Raw genomic sequence first — 14,129 nt, 5'->3', positions numbered from 1 at the left:
TGGGCGCGCGACGACTACCTCCAGACTGAGATGACCCGGCAGACTTGGGCCCTGGAGGAGATCGCTGCCCGCAAGCGTGGGCACGAGGACAAGCACGGCGTCGTGATCCTCGACAGCGACGACGACGAGGACGCCGCCGGACCATCCAACCCGCTGCGCCAACCCGGGGAGGGTTGAAGTAGGGACGGCGGCCACGACGGAGGCGGCGACGACAACGGCGGCGGCGGCGGTGACTACATGCAGTTCTACAGCCTCCTCAGCATTTACAACTGCAAGGGCGGCGGCCGGCAAGGAGCGGCGAGGCGAGTGAGACGGCGGGCAGGCCTAGTAGTGTTTTTTTTGTACAATACTTTAAATATGTATGAGTGGGCGTGTTTGTGCCGTGTTTGGTTGAATTTGGTTTGAAGTCGCTGAAATATGCATGAACTCGATGTGTTTGTGCCGTTCAAAAAAATACTGTGGGCGCCGCGACTGGGTGGCATCATGCCCCCAGCGCGCGTTTTGCGCCGGTGCGCCCCCAGGGGGCAATTTTTAGCGCCTCCTGGGGGGCCAACGGCTGGAGATGCTCTAAATATTATGTTACTTACAAATACGGTCAAAAATTGGCACAAAATACGAAGGAGACCAATGGGAGTACTGGCACCCCATGATTTAACTACTCGCATGCGCGCAATGGAGTAGTAATGTCTTTCTTCAGCCCTCACGTCCACTCAATTTGCATGCGCTGTATTAATTGACCATCAATGAAATGAAGGACTTCACACACATCAAATTATCACATGGAGTGGATCTTCGTAAAAAAATGCGTCGCCCCGTGTACCCGTGTGTGCGTGCGAGGGAATGAGTGTGTGCATGGCGTGCGTGCACATCTTCGCTTCGTGCATGTACCGCCAGTGTGGCGCAGAGACGACGAGTACATTCTTCTGGAAGCAGCAGCACGTCACTGTGATCAATCCACACAAGGAGGTCGTGTCAACGCCTCCACATGTGCCGCGTAGCTTCATGAACTTTAAGAGAGACACTGTGTAGCATGCCATTGGAATTCTAATTTACGTGTTTGCACATACTCAAAGTACTAGTAAGGTACACGTGCATTGCACGCATCAGATTTGGCAACCAAATTATGAATAAATACCACACTATAGCATGTAAGCTCTGAGTCATATATGCCTGATGTAGACCTTTGTTTAATTCTTATAGTTCATCTCATTCAAAATAAATTAGTTTTTATAAAAAAGCTAGGGCCTCTTTGATTTGTAGGCTTTCCAAAACGCAGGAATAGGAAAAACATGGGATTAGAATGGAATCTCGTCTTGAATCCTACAGGATTGTACGAGTGTTTGATTGTGCATATAAAAAACGTAGGATTCTTTCAAAGTGGTTTGAGTGGACGGGATGTTTCCTATGAAATCTAGTGCAAATGAATCATATGGAAAAAATTCTATGGTTTACAATCCTACGAATCAAACAACCAAGATAGGAAAAATTCCAAAGGATTAGAATCCTCCTAAATTCCTTTGAGAATCCTTTGAATCAAAGAAGCCCTTAATCTATTTTATGATTCATGGAATTGTGCGTTGTAAAGCATAAAGTAAAAAACTAATAATGGAAATTCAACTAGAAAAAAAGTTTGGGCAGTTATGACACGGAAGATTCTAGAACAAAGGAGAAGCACTTGTGTTCTGAGGTTTGTGGATTATGCTTAAGTTCAACCATGGAGTCTACTAGATTGTACATGTGGCAAAATCCAGTGGGGGCTAGAAGATGGTGTGAGGGGCCAAGTGGAGGGGAGACTATGAAGGAGTGCACAAGTGTGAGATCAATATTTGAAGAGAGGGGGTGAGAACATGCGCTGTTGCATGCAGTGGCGGAGCCATGAAAAATAAATGAGCTAGGGGGCCAAGCATTGCTAATCCTTTACGAGCAGGGCCAATTCATCAACTTAAACCATTTTACCAGCAATTTTCTAATGATCACATTCGTATTAGCCTTGATATATAGTGATGTTAGGGGAGGGGTAGGGCCCTTGTTGCCCCTGTCTTCGCCACTGTGCGCGCGTCTGAGAGATGAAGCAGAGGCATGGATGGTGAGAGGGGGACGTTGGATATATAATTAATGTGGCTGTATTAGCTATGTAATCCTATATAGAGAGGTATAGATTGATCGATGTGGACGTGGGAAAGAGGGTGGGACCTCACTAGATATATAGACTGATCGGTTTTATGTGGAAAACTGTGAAAGACCTAGCTATATATAAACACACATAGAGGAACATCGATCGTTGTGCATGCATGTGAGAGATAAAGAATGCCTGATGTGATGGGTAGGGGGAGGTGTGTGTGTGTGCATGCATGGAAGACAGACCTGAAGAAAAAGATTGCATGTGTGTGATGGATAATGCCGACTGGTACTGTGTGTGCATGCATGCATGGGAGAAAGTTAATGGTACAATTATAAAGAGAAGATGATTGTGTGGGTGTAAAAGACTAGATGACGTCATAATCAATGTAAAGTAGAATTCAAATATTTGAATAAGAGATCATGATGTTTGAAACCCATGCATGCATGAATATAACTGAGATATGCGTGGTGTGGTTGGAAATGAGCATGTTGTAATGTATACACATTCAACAAGTTCAGACTGATTTGTATTTGAGATATCAATGGCAAACATCGTTTGGCCGCATTGGATCAGTGCATGGACACAGTATTCTAATTGGAGATGATGGGTGGCTTTCGCATCACATATCTATATCTATACCCCTATATATTATATTATATTATATATTTTTTATATAGTGTGCGGATAACTTTAACTTTGAAAGATGGTCGTTGGTTGAGGCCAATCCGATGGTGCAGAGATGGCAACTTTGAGCAAACTGGCCGTTGGATATCATCTAGATTCCTCCAGATTTTACCACATGTACAATCTAGAAGACTCCATGGTTGAACTTAAGCATAATGCACAAACCTCAAAACACAAGCACTTCTTCTTTATTCTAGAATCTTCCGTATCAGAATTGCCCAAATGTTTTTCTACATGATTTGCCATTATTTGTTTTTACTTTATGCCTTACAACGCACAATTCCATGAATCTTAAAATAGATTAGCTTTCTTATAAAAACTAGATGATTTTGAATGAAATGAACTATAAGAATTAAACGAACATCTACATCATGCATATATGACTCAAAGCTTACATGCTATAATGTGGTATTTATTCATAATTTGGTTGCTAAATCTCATGCATGCAATGCATGTGTACCTTACTAGTCTAAATGGTGTTTGTGTGTGTGTTGTGCTTGTTAAATACATTTTACGTAGTATATCATACATGGTTTAGATTCCGAACATCTAGCTAGAGCATACATGTACTATGATTTGAATTCAACATAAAATCTATACATATATTTGAATTTGAGATCGTATGTACATGTAGTTCGTATTTATATAGGAATTTACTTCTCCTATATTCATGTCATGTGTTGTGAGGATAATATTTAGATGGTTGTATAACTAACCCGAGTATAATCCCATTCAAACAGGGAAACGTACTCAAATTTAGTCCATATGCTAGACAACACACATTGTTTTTTTATTGTTAAGGGAAGTGCAAATTGTTTCGGTACTGTACATGTTATGTTTGTTTTCCTGTTCTTTTAGTTTTTTTGTTGTATTTGAATGCATTTCTAGTAATATAGTAAAACGGGACATAGCTCTCTCTAGTGATGAGGTGCGAACTGTTCTTTTTGGGGTACACATTAAGCTTGTTCTCCCAAAATTTAAAGCCACGCCTTGTTATGCCGAAATTTCAAGCTAGCGTCTCTGTCTATCATGCTGCGAAACTCCCGCCTCTTCAACCCGCGCCTTGTTACCCCAAAATATTTAAGATATATCTTTATCTCGTTGTGCTCCGGCAACACCCTCCATCTCAACCTGCGCCTTGATATTCCAAAATTACAACGCGCGCGAAAACTCCCACCTCCTGTGAAATCCTGACACGCAAAATGCCCGTGATACCCCTCAACCGAAAGAACCACCAAGCTCAAATTGGTGGGGGTACTTTCATAACTTACCCCACATTTGGGACAAGCGCGTCCCTAAGCCATGGTTCCCCACTCCCATCCCATCCGCCCACCCATTCATACACCGAGGCCGCGAAAACCCGCAAAGCCCCACACCCTCCTCCGTCCGCCACCCAGCCGGAGCCTCTTCCCCGATGACATCGTCCACAGCAACACCTCAACGTCCCTCATCCACCATATTGGATGAGGATCCTCGTCGATCTCGTCGTCCCGCGGGTTCATCCACCCCGTCCTCCACCTCCAAGGAGCTGCCCCGATGTTCCCCTCGTCTTTCGCGCCACCTCCATTCCCACACCACCGTCTTCACTTGCACCACCGGAAGAGCATCATCATCACCGTTTCCTCGAATGAAGCTGAGGCCTAATCGGCGCCACCAAAGAGGTTGTACACTAATCACCGCATTTTCTTCTTGATTCGATCTCAATGTGCTGTCGGCGCTCAGTCCCGAGCCGACACGATGCGGCTCCATCCACGGCGGCGTCGCCGGCCACTTCCTCCACGGTGTCACTCCCCCGGCGGCGACGTCCACATCAGTAGGAGCTATTGCTGCTTTAGCTCTTGCTCGCACTGCTGCTCTGCTCTTGCTCTCGGTCCCTTGCTTGGTATGCTCTTGCTCTTGCTCGTGTTGCTGCTCTCGCTCTTGCACTTGCTTGCAATGGTGCTTCGATTTAGCTACACTTCAGTCGACTGAATTGACTTTTAGGTCAGTCGATTTTTAGGGGGTGGGGGGCTCGACGGAGTTAAGGAAGAACCAGCCGCAGCGGGGAGGGGGGCTCGCCGGAGATGTAGCCCAGTATCTGTCTTAGGGTTCAGGGTGGGGGCTGTGGTCGCCGGCGGTGGTGTGGGGATCGCCGAAGAAAAAGCTCAGCATGGGGGGTCCTGTAGGGATGACCGGGGCGGCGGCGGACCGGCGGTGGGGAGTGGTTTTGGGGAGGGCGGGGCGGCGCACCGCCAGCCGCAGGCGGCGGGGGCGGCTGTTTGGCCGGTGGTGGCTGGCGGCTCAGGGTAGCCTCACCTGATGATGCTACACGACCAGCTGCCCCGGCTCTCGCACACGCTGCTGCTGCTTCTACTACTGCTTTTTTGCTACTAGTGCGTTCAGTTTTGACAGAAAAATTCAGTTTCAACAGTTAAATTTAGTTTCGACAGTTAAGTTCAGAGATGAGCGGCTGATGTATTTTACATCTAGCACTTTGTGGTTATGTATTTTACGTCGTCTATTGGAGATGCTATTAGAATTCCACTCAGGTCAACGTTGTATCTCTTGTCCTTCTTCAGCCTCGGCAATGTACAACTCACCGGAGCTGCTCCAACGATGAAACCCTCCATCACAGTGGAGCAGTACCCCACGCTCCATCTCCAGACGCCTAAGATTTTCTTCCCCTCCTACGACGGCCAAGTCACCCAAATCATCCTCACCGACCAACCCAATCACGCTGAGATCGACATGGATTCGCCAAAGAGGTTGTACACTTGTTGCATCTCTTTTTTACTCTACATGTTATATATATTGTCCACTGAGCACACGCGGTAATGCGAAATACGATTAGTTTCTCCTACTATATGACAAACAATGAGGTACCAGGCAACTTAGCTATATGTGATGGACTCTCTTGAACGCCATGATTATTAATCTCTGCGAGTTTGAGCTATGCATTTGTCGATGGGCCTGGGAGTTGAGCTAGTAGGGCAATGGCCTAGGTCCAAAGTAATAGAAGTAGCACAAAAACATTTTTTGGGTGTAGGATTTTCCTTGCTCAAGCCTGCCTACTAGAATCGCCCGTGCTTGAAAGGAAAAGTGAAGGAAAAACATAAGAATTGGAAATTTTCCTATGGTACTACTATTCATGAATTTGGTTCAAAGGAATGGAGCAAAGGAAAACTATAGGATTTGTTCCTTTAGTGTCTCCTTGAAAGAAAACCCGTAGGAATTTTACTTTCCACTTGTCCTCCTTTTCAAATTCCTATTCATGAAGCACAAGACTAAGAGATATTAGCATAATAGAATTATAACCGTACATTTTCTTGTGGTTTGACTTAATCTCACCTTGCTTCTTTGCATCCAGATTGGCATAAATCATGTGTTTTTAAATTCTCTGTTTTGCACGTGCATTCCTATCCTATTCCAGTGTATTTCGTATCCCTGCATTGTAGAATCCTCAAATTCAAACAAGCCCTTACACAATTACTTATGTTACAGATATGTGTCAAAGAAAACCTTGTGTGGTTTGTCCTGCTCCTATTGCGTTGTGTACCACCCCAGCTCAGCTGCTCCAACGACGGAAGGGTTCACCATAGCAGGGATCCGCTCTCCAGACTGTCTTTCGCCGCCTCAGATCTTCTTCCCGCCGTCGGCAACCACAACAACTGCATTACCATCATCAACTGTGTTGATGACCTTGAGGACTACATGGGTCCGCAAGAGAGGTCGCACTCTTTCGTGTCTGCTTACGTTATGCATCGCTTAATATGATGACATGCTACTTTATCATCGTGTTCACCTATTAGACTCCAAGTCAGGTCCAAACTAATGCTGAAACTTGAGTTTTTAAATGGTTGTGGGGTACATATTGGGGCAGCAATCCGTACTATCTGTGTACTATCTGTTTAATCTCGGGTGTCTACTATGAGTTTCATGTTGGGTGCAAACAAACATTAAAGGAGCCATTATATGTATTTTTTAACTAAAGCTATTATCTGCCTGCTATCATTGGTTTTGGGTCTGTCCACAGTTTGCTATCATCACTCTAGATTTGTGCATGCACTCCTTACATAATCTCACTATGTTTTATTCCTATGCATGTCAGTTATTGTACACAATGAAACATAACATGTACAACAAAAGAGACGAGCCTTGCGTGGCAATAAAATTTCATGCAGATGTCGCTCCATGGTGGGCGCAAAGGCAACCCCCCTCCACCCATTTCGGATTGTAATCAAGAGGAAGATAACTGTTCTGAGGGGGATTCAGAAGGAGAAGACCACTCCTATTTACCCCCTGAAGTCTTCGCTCTAACTTGGCATGCTGATGTTGGTAATAGTATGCATATGGTGCCTTGCATTGCTTACTGGATACATCAAATATGTTATCTGCTTAGTTTAGACATGCTTTGTGTCAATGCCATCTGCTTAGTTTCTTTATCGTATATGTGAATCACCCAATGCCATCTTCTTTAGCCAGGCATCATATATGTGAATTTTGCAATGCCACCCTGGTTAGCCAGTCATCTTATATGTGAATTATATCATGCCATCATTTTTTATTACGTGTTAAATTTGTCAACAATTTTAGTACATTCAATTGCTCTTCCTGTGCATCATCCATTCGGCACGGTCGTGGAAAAAATCTAAAGTGGAAACAAGGTCTTCAGAGTAGACAATGCTATCTAATGAAGCACATGTCTTGCTGGTTATGGATAGCTCCTTAGAGGAGGATTCAGAGACAGATGACCAGTCCTATCCCCCCTGTGACACCCCGATAATTAAGCTACAGTAAACCCCTATTAATGATGCCAGGTCATCGTAATTAAAATTTTGCTAAATCTCACTCGTTTCAACATTAGTCTAATGCAAATTCAAATAAAAAGTCAAATTATAATTTTATAAAATAGTAAATTACAAATGTTCATTAGGTTCAAAATATTCACTACATAAATTTCTTGCTTTAATAAAACAATTTTGGAGATTTTTAAAATGCACGGGGAAATTATGTCAGTGGACCAACCGTATAACATTTGACCTTTTCAATTTTTAAAAATAGTTAAGCAACCCCAAAATGTTTTGGAACTTTTTGAGCAGCCCCTTGATGTTTCCCGGTGTATTGTGTGACAAGTTTCATATTAATTAAAAATCTATTGCTATCTAAGCTAAATAGAACACAATAGCAGGTTTATTACAGAAAGGTAAAATAGGTAAAGGGCTTTGTGCACATAGGCCCAGGAACGAACAGGACTTGACCTAGACCAACTAGCAACAATGGCCCAGCCCACCTCCACCTCTCCTTCAACCTCCCGCTACAGTGGAAAGCACGGGAGCCGTGGCGGCCATCCCGCCGCCCATGGCCACGTGTCGGCCATCGGCGCCCCCACTGCCGCCTATATGAGCACACCACTCCTCCCTGAACCCTAGGCCCATTTCTTCCCCTCCGATGCTCGCCCCCCTGTTTTCTTCATGCCCGAAACACCATGGACGCGCCGCCGTCGCTCACACGGCCATCGCCTCCCCCACGCTGCACCACCGTGTCCCGGGGGACCAACGTCATCTCCTACGCCGTCGACAACACCGACTCGACGCCGGGGAGCCTCACAACGACGGGACCGAGGTCGTCTTCAACCTCGGTGCCGCCACCATCCCTCGTTCGATCCGCGACCGATGATGCATCCCCGGCCTCCATGAGACCTCCTCGAGCTCCGCAGTGAGCTCTCGATCCTATATGACCTCCTTCCTCTCTTCCTCGCATCCCCTAGCTTCGATTCCGGTTAACACCGGCCGTCACCGCCGCGGCAAGTCATCGTAGTCGTCATTTTGTTTTGCCTCAACTCACACTCGTGGCATGGTTGGATGCAGCGCATCACACTGGTCCTATAGGACCTCGCGCCGCTCCGTTTAGCCGCCCGTAGCTCACTCCGGCACCCGCCGCAGCCGTCGCGCCCTACTCCCCTCGAACGCGAGCGCCAGCAGCCGCCAGCTGCCGTCGCTAGCTGCAATGCTATTGTGCCGTTGGTACTCTGTACTGCTGCTGCTTTGCTGGTACTCTTGCCTCAGCTGTTGCTTCGTGCTGGGCACCGGCCGCCGTTCCTGCCGCTAGCCGCTTGCCGCTGGTGCCGCTAGCGCCTGCTGCCGATGCTCCGTTGCTGCTCTACACTTCTGCTACCGCTGTTTGCTACTGCTTACTACCAGTGCTGCCGCTGGTCAGATGCTGCTCCCTATCGTTGTTGATGTTGGCCATGGCATGGCCGTGAGCTAGGTGTGTGTGCTCTGTGTGTGTATTGTAGCTGGTAGGTGTGTGTATGGTAGCTGGTAGGTGTGCGTGATGGGTGTGTGAGTGTAAGGCCAGCCCCTTTTAATTAGGCACTAACTAAAACTAGTGCTAATACCCCCACCCACACACACAAGTAATTAGTTTATTTTAAACAATCTGCCAAACAAATGGCCCTATGACACATGGGCCCCACCGTCTAGTTTTGACCAGTCAACCCAGTCAATGTTGACTGTTGACCTTGCTGACTCAGCACCCATCTGGCCCACTATCATACACTCTGGCTGGACTGACACTAGGTGATAGAAGAATATTATGTTTTAATTCGAATTTATAACAATTTCAGAAATTGTTTAAAACTTTGAAAAATTATATAAAATAATCTGTAACTCGGATGAAAATAATTTATATATGAAAAATGATCAGAAAAATATGACGGATCCGGATATGCGATCCGTTCATCTGCCATGTGCCTCTAGCATAGCGAACATGCAACAATCCACCTCCGATCCATTTGTCCGAAAACACGAAACACCGGGAATAATTTCCCCGAATGTTTCCCCCCTTCGCCGGTATCACCTAGTACTATGTTAGGTTATCTCTAGCACCGCGTATTGCCATGTTATGCTTTGTGATGCTTTGATTGCTCTATTATTTGTTGTGTTCCCCCTCCGTTACTTCTTTCCGGTAGACCTCGAGATCGCTGCCGATACCCCTGTGATCGACTACATCGACGATGACCCTCCTTCTTGCCAAAGCAACCAGGCAAGCCCCCCCTTGATCACCAGATATCGCCTATTCTTCTCTCTACTGCTTGCATTAGAGTAGTGTAGCATGTTACTGCTTTCCGTTAATCCTATTCTGATGCATAGCCTGTCATTGTTGCTACAGTTGTTGATACCTTACCTGCAATCCTAAATGCTTAGTATAGGATGCTAGTTTATCATCAGTGGCCCTACATTCTTGTCCGTCTGCCATGCTATACTATCGGGCCGTGATCACTCGGGAGGTGATCACCGGTATATACTATATATTTTATACATGATACATGTGGTGGCTAAAGTCGGGTCGGCTCGTAGAGTACCTGTGAGTGATTCACGGATTGGGTCCGAAAGGACGTTTGTCCGGACGATCCTCTGAGTGAATCTTTGTGGCGGAGCGACAGGGTTGGTTGACACTAGTAGAAAAGGGGGCAAAGGTCCAGGCCGGGTCAGCCCATTAGTCCTGGTTCAGTCACGAACCGGGACTAATGTGAGCATTGGTCCCGGTTCGTGCGGCTAAGGCATTAGTCCCGGTTCACCTGAGCCCTTTAGTCCCGGTTTGTGGAACGAACCGGGACTAAAGGGTGCGATGCCCTTTAGTCCCGGTTTGTGTCTCAAACCGGGACTAAAGATTAGACCTTTAGTCCTGGTTTTAGACACAAACCGGGTCTAAAGGGACACAAACTGGGTCTAAAGGGTGCAATGCCCTTTAGTCCCGGTTTGTGTCTCAAACCGGGACTAAAGGTCCCATTTTCAAACTCTACCCCCCTTCCGGTGGATCGCCTTTTTTGTTTCGAAAAAATCAAAAGAAAATGATAAAAACTTCAAAAAATAAAATCCTTCGAGAGGTAGTTATATTACTACATCTACTAGTTAGGAAAATTTAAAAACTTAAATTTGGACATGTTTTGCAAAAAATGTAGGGAAAATGTAAAACGGCTATAACTTTTGCATACGATGTCGAAAAAAAACGTATAATATATCAAACTGTTTAGAACAAAAATCCGCTTCCGATTTTGACAGCCTATGGCCTGTTTGCTAATTTTTAGAATCCTCAAATTCTAAAAGGAAAAAAAGTTATGCTCAAATTTCGATTTTTTTGAATTTTTGTTAAATCTGGTCAAACTATGGTCAAACTACTTATTCAAGAAGTATTAGTGTTACTAAATAATTATTCAAGAATATTAGTGTTACTAAATAATCATTTCAGTTTTTTTGAATTTTGGTCAACTATGGTCAAACTATGGTCAAACTGTGGTCAAACAATGGTCAAACTACTTATTCAAGAAATATAAGTGTTACTAAATAATTATTTCAGTTTTTTGAATTTTGGTCAAACTATGGTCAAACTGTGGTCAAACTGTGGTCAAATTAGGGTCAAACTGTGGTCAAACTGTGGTCAAACTAGGGTCAAACTGTGGTCAAACTACTTATTCAAGAAATATTAGTGTTACTAAATAATTATTGTTTTTTAGAACAATAGTTTCAAACTCAAACAGTGAAATGTGTGACTTCATGCTCAAGGTAAATTCCTGAGGGTTAATAGGATTCACATCTTACTATTGTCAGGAAAACAACAAGTGCAGACTTGGAAACGAGGGAGAATAGAACCCGGAAGTTAAGCGTGCTCAGGCTGGAGTAGTGAGAAGATGGGTGACTGTTCAAGTTAGATGATTTGGAATGATGAGGGGTGATTAGAGATTAAAGGTTAAATTGAGCAGTGATGAGGGGTGATTAGAGATTAGAGGTTAAAATAATTCAGAAATTTGAAACTAAAAAAATTCGAAAAAAAAATTCGAAAAAAATTTCAAAAAAATCATAAAATTTCCTTTAGTACCGGTTGGTGTTACCAACCGGGACTAAAGGTGGACCTCCAGGCAGCGGCCACGTGGAGGGCCTTTAGTCCCGGTTCCAGTAAGAACCGGGACTAAAGGGGGAGGCTTTAGTACCGACCCTTTAGTCCCGGTTCCAGAATCGGGACTAAAGTCCCTTATGAACCGGGACTAAATGCCCTTTTTCTACTAGTGTGAGACCACCTAGGAGAGAGGTGGGCCTGGCCCTGGTCGGCGTCCGTGGTTATTTCAAAATAACACGCTTAACGAGTTCTGGGTATTTGATCTGAGTCTGGCCACTGGCCTATACGCACTAACCAACTAGGCGAGAACAGTTATGGGCACTCGACGTCGTGGTATCAGCCGAAGCCTTCGTGACATCAGCGACTGAGCGATGCGCGCCGGATTGGACCGTAAGCTCGCGCTTGTATTAAGGGGGCTAGGTCTGCTTCCGGCCGTGTATGCAACGTGCAGGTGTGCAATGGGCGATGGGCCCAGACCCCTGCGCGCATAGGATTTAGACCGGTGTGCTGACCTCTCTGTTGTGCCTAGGAAGGGCTGCGACATGTTGATCTTTCGAGGATGGGCATGACCCAGAAAAGTGTGTCCGGACAAAGGGGATCGAGCGTGTTGGGAAATGTGGTGCACCCCTGCAGGGAAGCTAATCTATTCGAATAGCCATGATCTTCGGTAACAGGACGACTTGGAGTTTTACCTTGACCTTATGACAACTAGAACCGGATACTTCATAAAATACACCCTTCCAAGTGCCAGATACAACCCGGTGATCGCTCTCTCACAGGGCGACGAGGAGAGGATCACCGGGTAGTATTATGCTATGCGAAGATACTTGGTTAACTTACCATCTACTCCCTTCTTTTGTTGCAAGATCGAGGTTACCAGAAGCATAGTCTTCGATAGGAATAGCTATCCCCCTCTTATTCTGGCATTCTGCAGTTCATTCCACATATGTTACCCCTTTTTCCATATGATACCAATGCATGCATATGTAGTGTAGCTCCTTGCTTGCGAGTACTTTGGATGAGTACTCACGGTTGCCTTGCTCCCCCCTTTCCCCCTTTCTATACCCGATTGCTGCGACTAGACGTTGGAGTCCAGGAGCCAGACGCCACTATCGATGACGACTACTACTACTCGGGAGGTGCCAACTACTACGTGCAGCCCGCTGACGACGATGAGGAGTAGTTTAGGAGGATCCCAGGAAGGAAGCCTGCGCCTCTTTCGATCTGTATCCCAGTTTGTGCTAGCCTTCTTAAGGAAAACTTGTCTAACTTCTGTTTGTACTCAGATATTGTTGCTTCCACTGACTCTTCTATGATCAAGCTCTTGTATTCGAGCCCTCGAGGCCCCTGGCATGTAATATGATGCTTGTATGACTTATTTTATTTATAGAGTTCTGTTGTGATATCTTCCCATGAGTCCCTGATCTTGATCGTACACGTTTGCGTGTATGATTAGTGTACGGTCAAATTGGGGGCATCACAAGTTGGTATCAGAGCCGACTACTTGTAGGAATCCCCCTTCCAAACTCCTTGGCCGAAGTTGAGTCTAGTCATTGAAAAACTTTTACTAACATGGCTGTGCGGCTTACGGGCCCATGTCGCCATTGGGTGGTATTAAGATCTTTTGTTCCTCATCTATACTCTGGGAATCTGATCTCTCTTCTATTCGGGTTAAAATGAATTTACTAACTCTAACATTAGGATCACGTGATCACATCCACCCGGAGAGCCCTTTATTACAGTTGATCGTCTGCTTCACCAGAACACTTCAAAGATATTCTCCGAGGTTCTCCCAAGAACATGTGCTCATCACTTTGAAAATTCTCGACCACCAATAAATCCTTACGGATAACTACTTACACTTGTCGTTCATAGCTTCGATCCCAGTTGCCCTTGTTATTACTTGATACCCTGAAAAATTCTTCGATGTTCCGAGAATCCTTTGTTCCCACTGCTTTGCGGCCCTTTTCCGCATTAATACCCCTACGAATAATTTCTCGCACTTACCGAGTATCCGTTCTTCCCTTGTTGTTCATATGATTCACAAGATAGATTGGAATACTATCTAATCTCCCGGTAATCCTCTGCTCGTTGTTGCTCTGGAAATACTTGTCTTCCTGCATTATGGTTAATTTCAAATTTCTAGTAATCTCCGTTGACATCCTTTGTCATTATCATTTTGATTCCATTGATTCAATATGTTGTGAATGCTCGCAATCCTCAATCAGATCCTAGAATTCATCCTTCCTGCTCAGATGTCATTTTAACATGGGCTGGATCTCGACCAATCAAATCGCCATCAATTGTGCCCCTAAGCCTACTCCACTTATCCATCCTTAATAAGAGCGTTTGCCTCTGATCCCTTGATTTGGAAATCATAATTCTTTTCTGTTTGAGCTTTGAGTTAGTCAGTTGTTTCTATAATATGATCTACTTGCATCACTTCTTC

The sequence above is a fragment of the Triticum urartu genome, chromosome 1 (genome assembly GCF_003073215.2).
Source record: "Triticum urartu cultivar G1812 chromosome 1, Tu2.1, whole genome shotgun sequence".
In the NCBI taxonomy this organism is placed as follows: Eukaryota; Viridiplantae; Streptophyta; class Magnoliopsida; order Poales; family Poaceae; genus Triticum; species Triticum urartu.
This window is presented reverse-complemented; position numbering follows the sequence as displayed.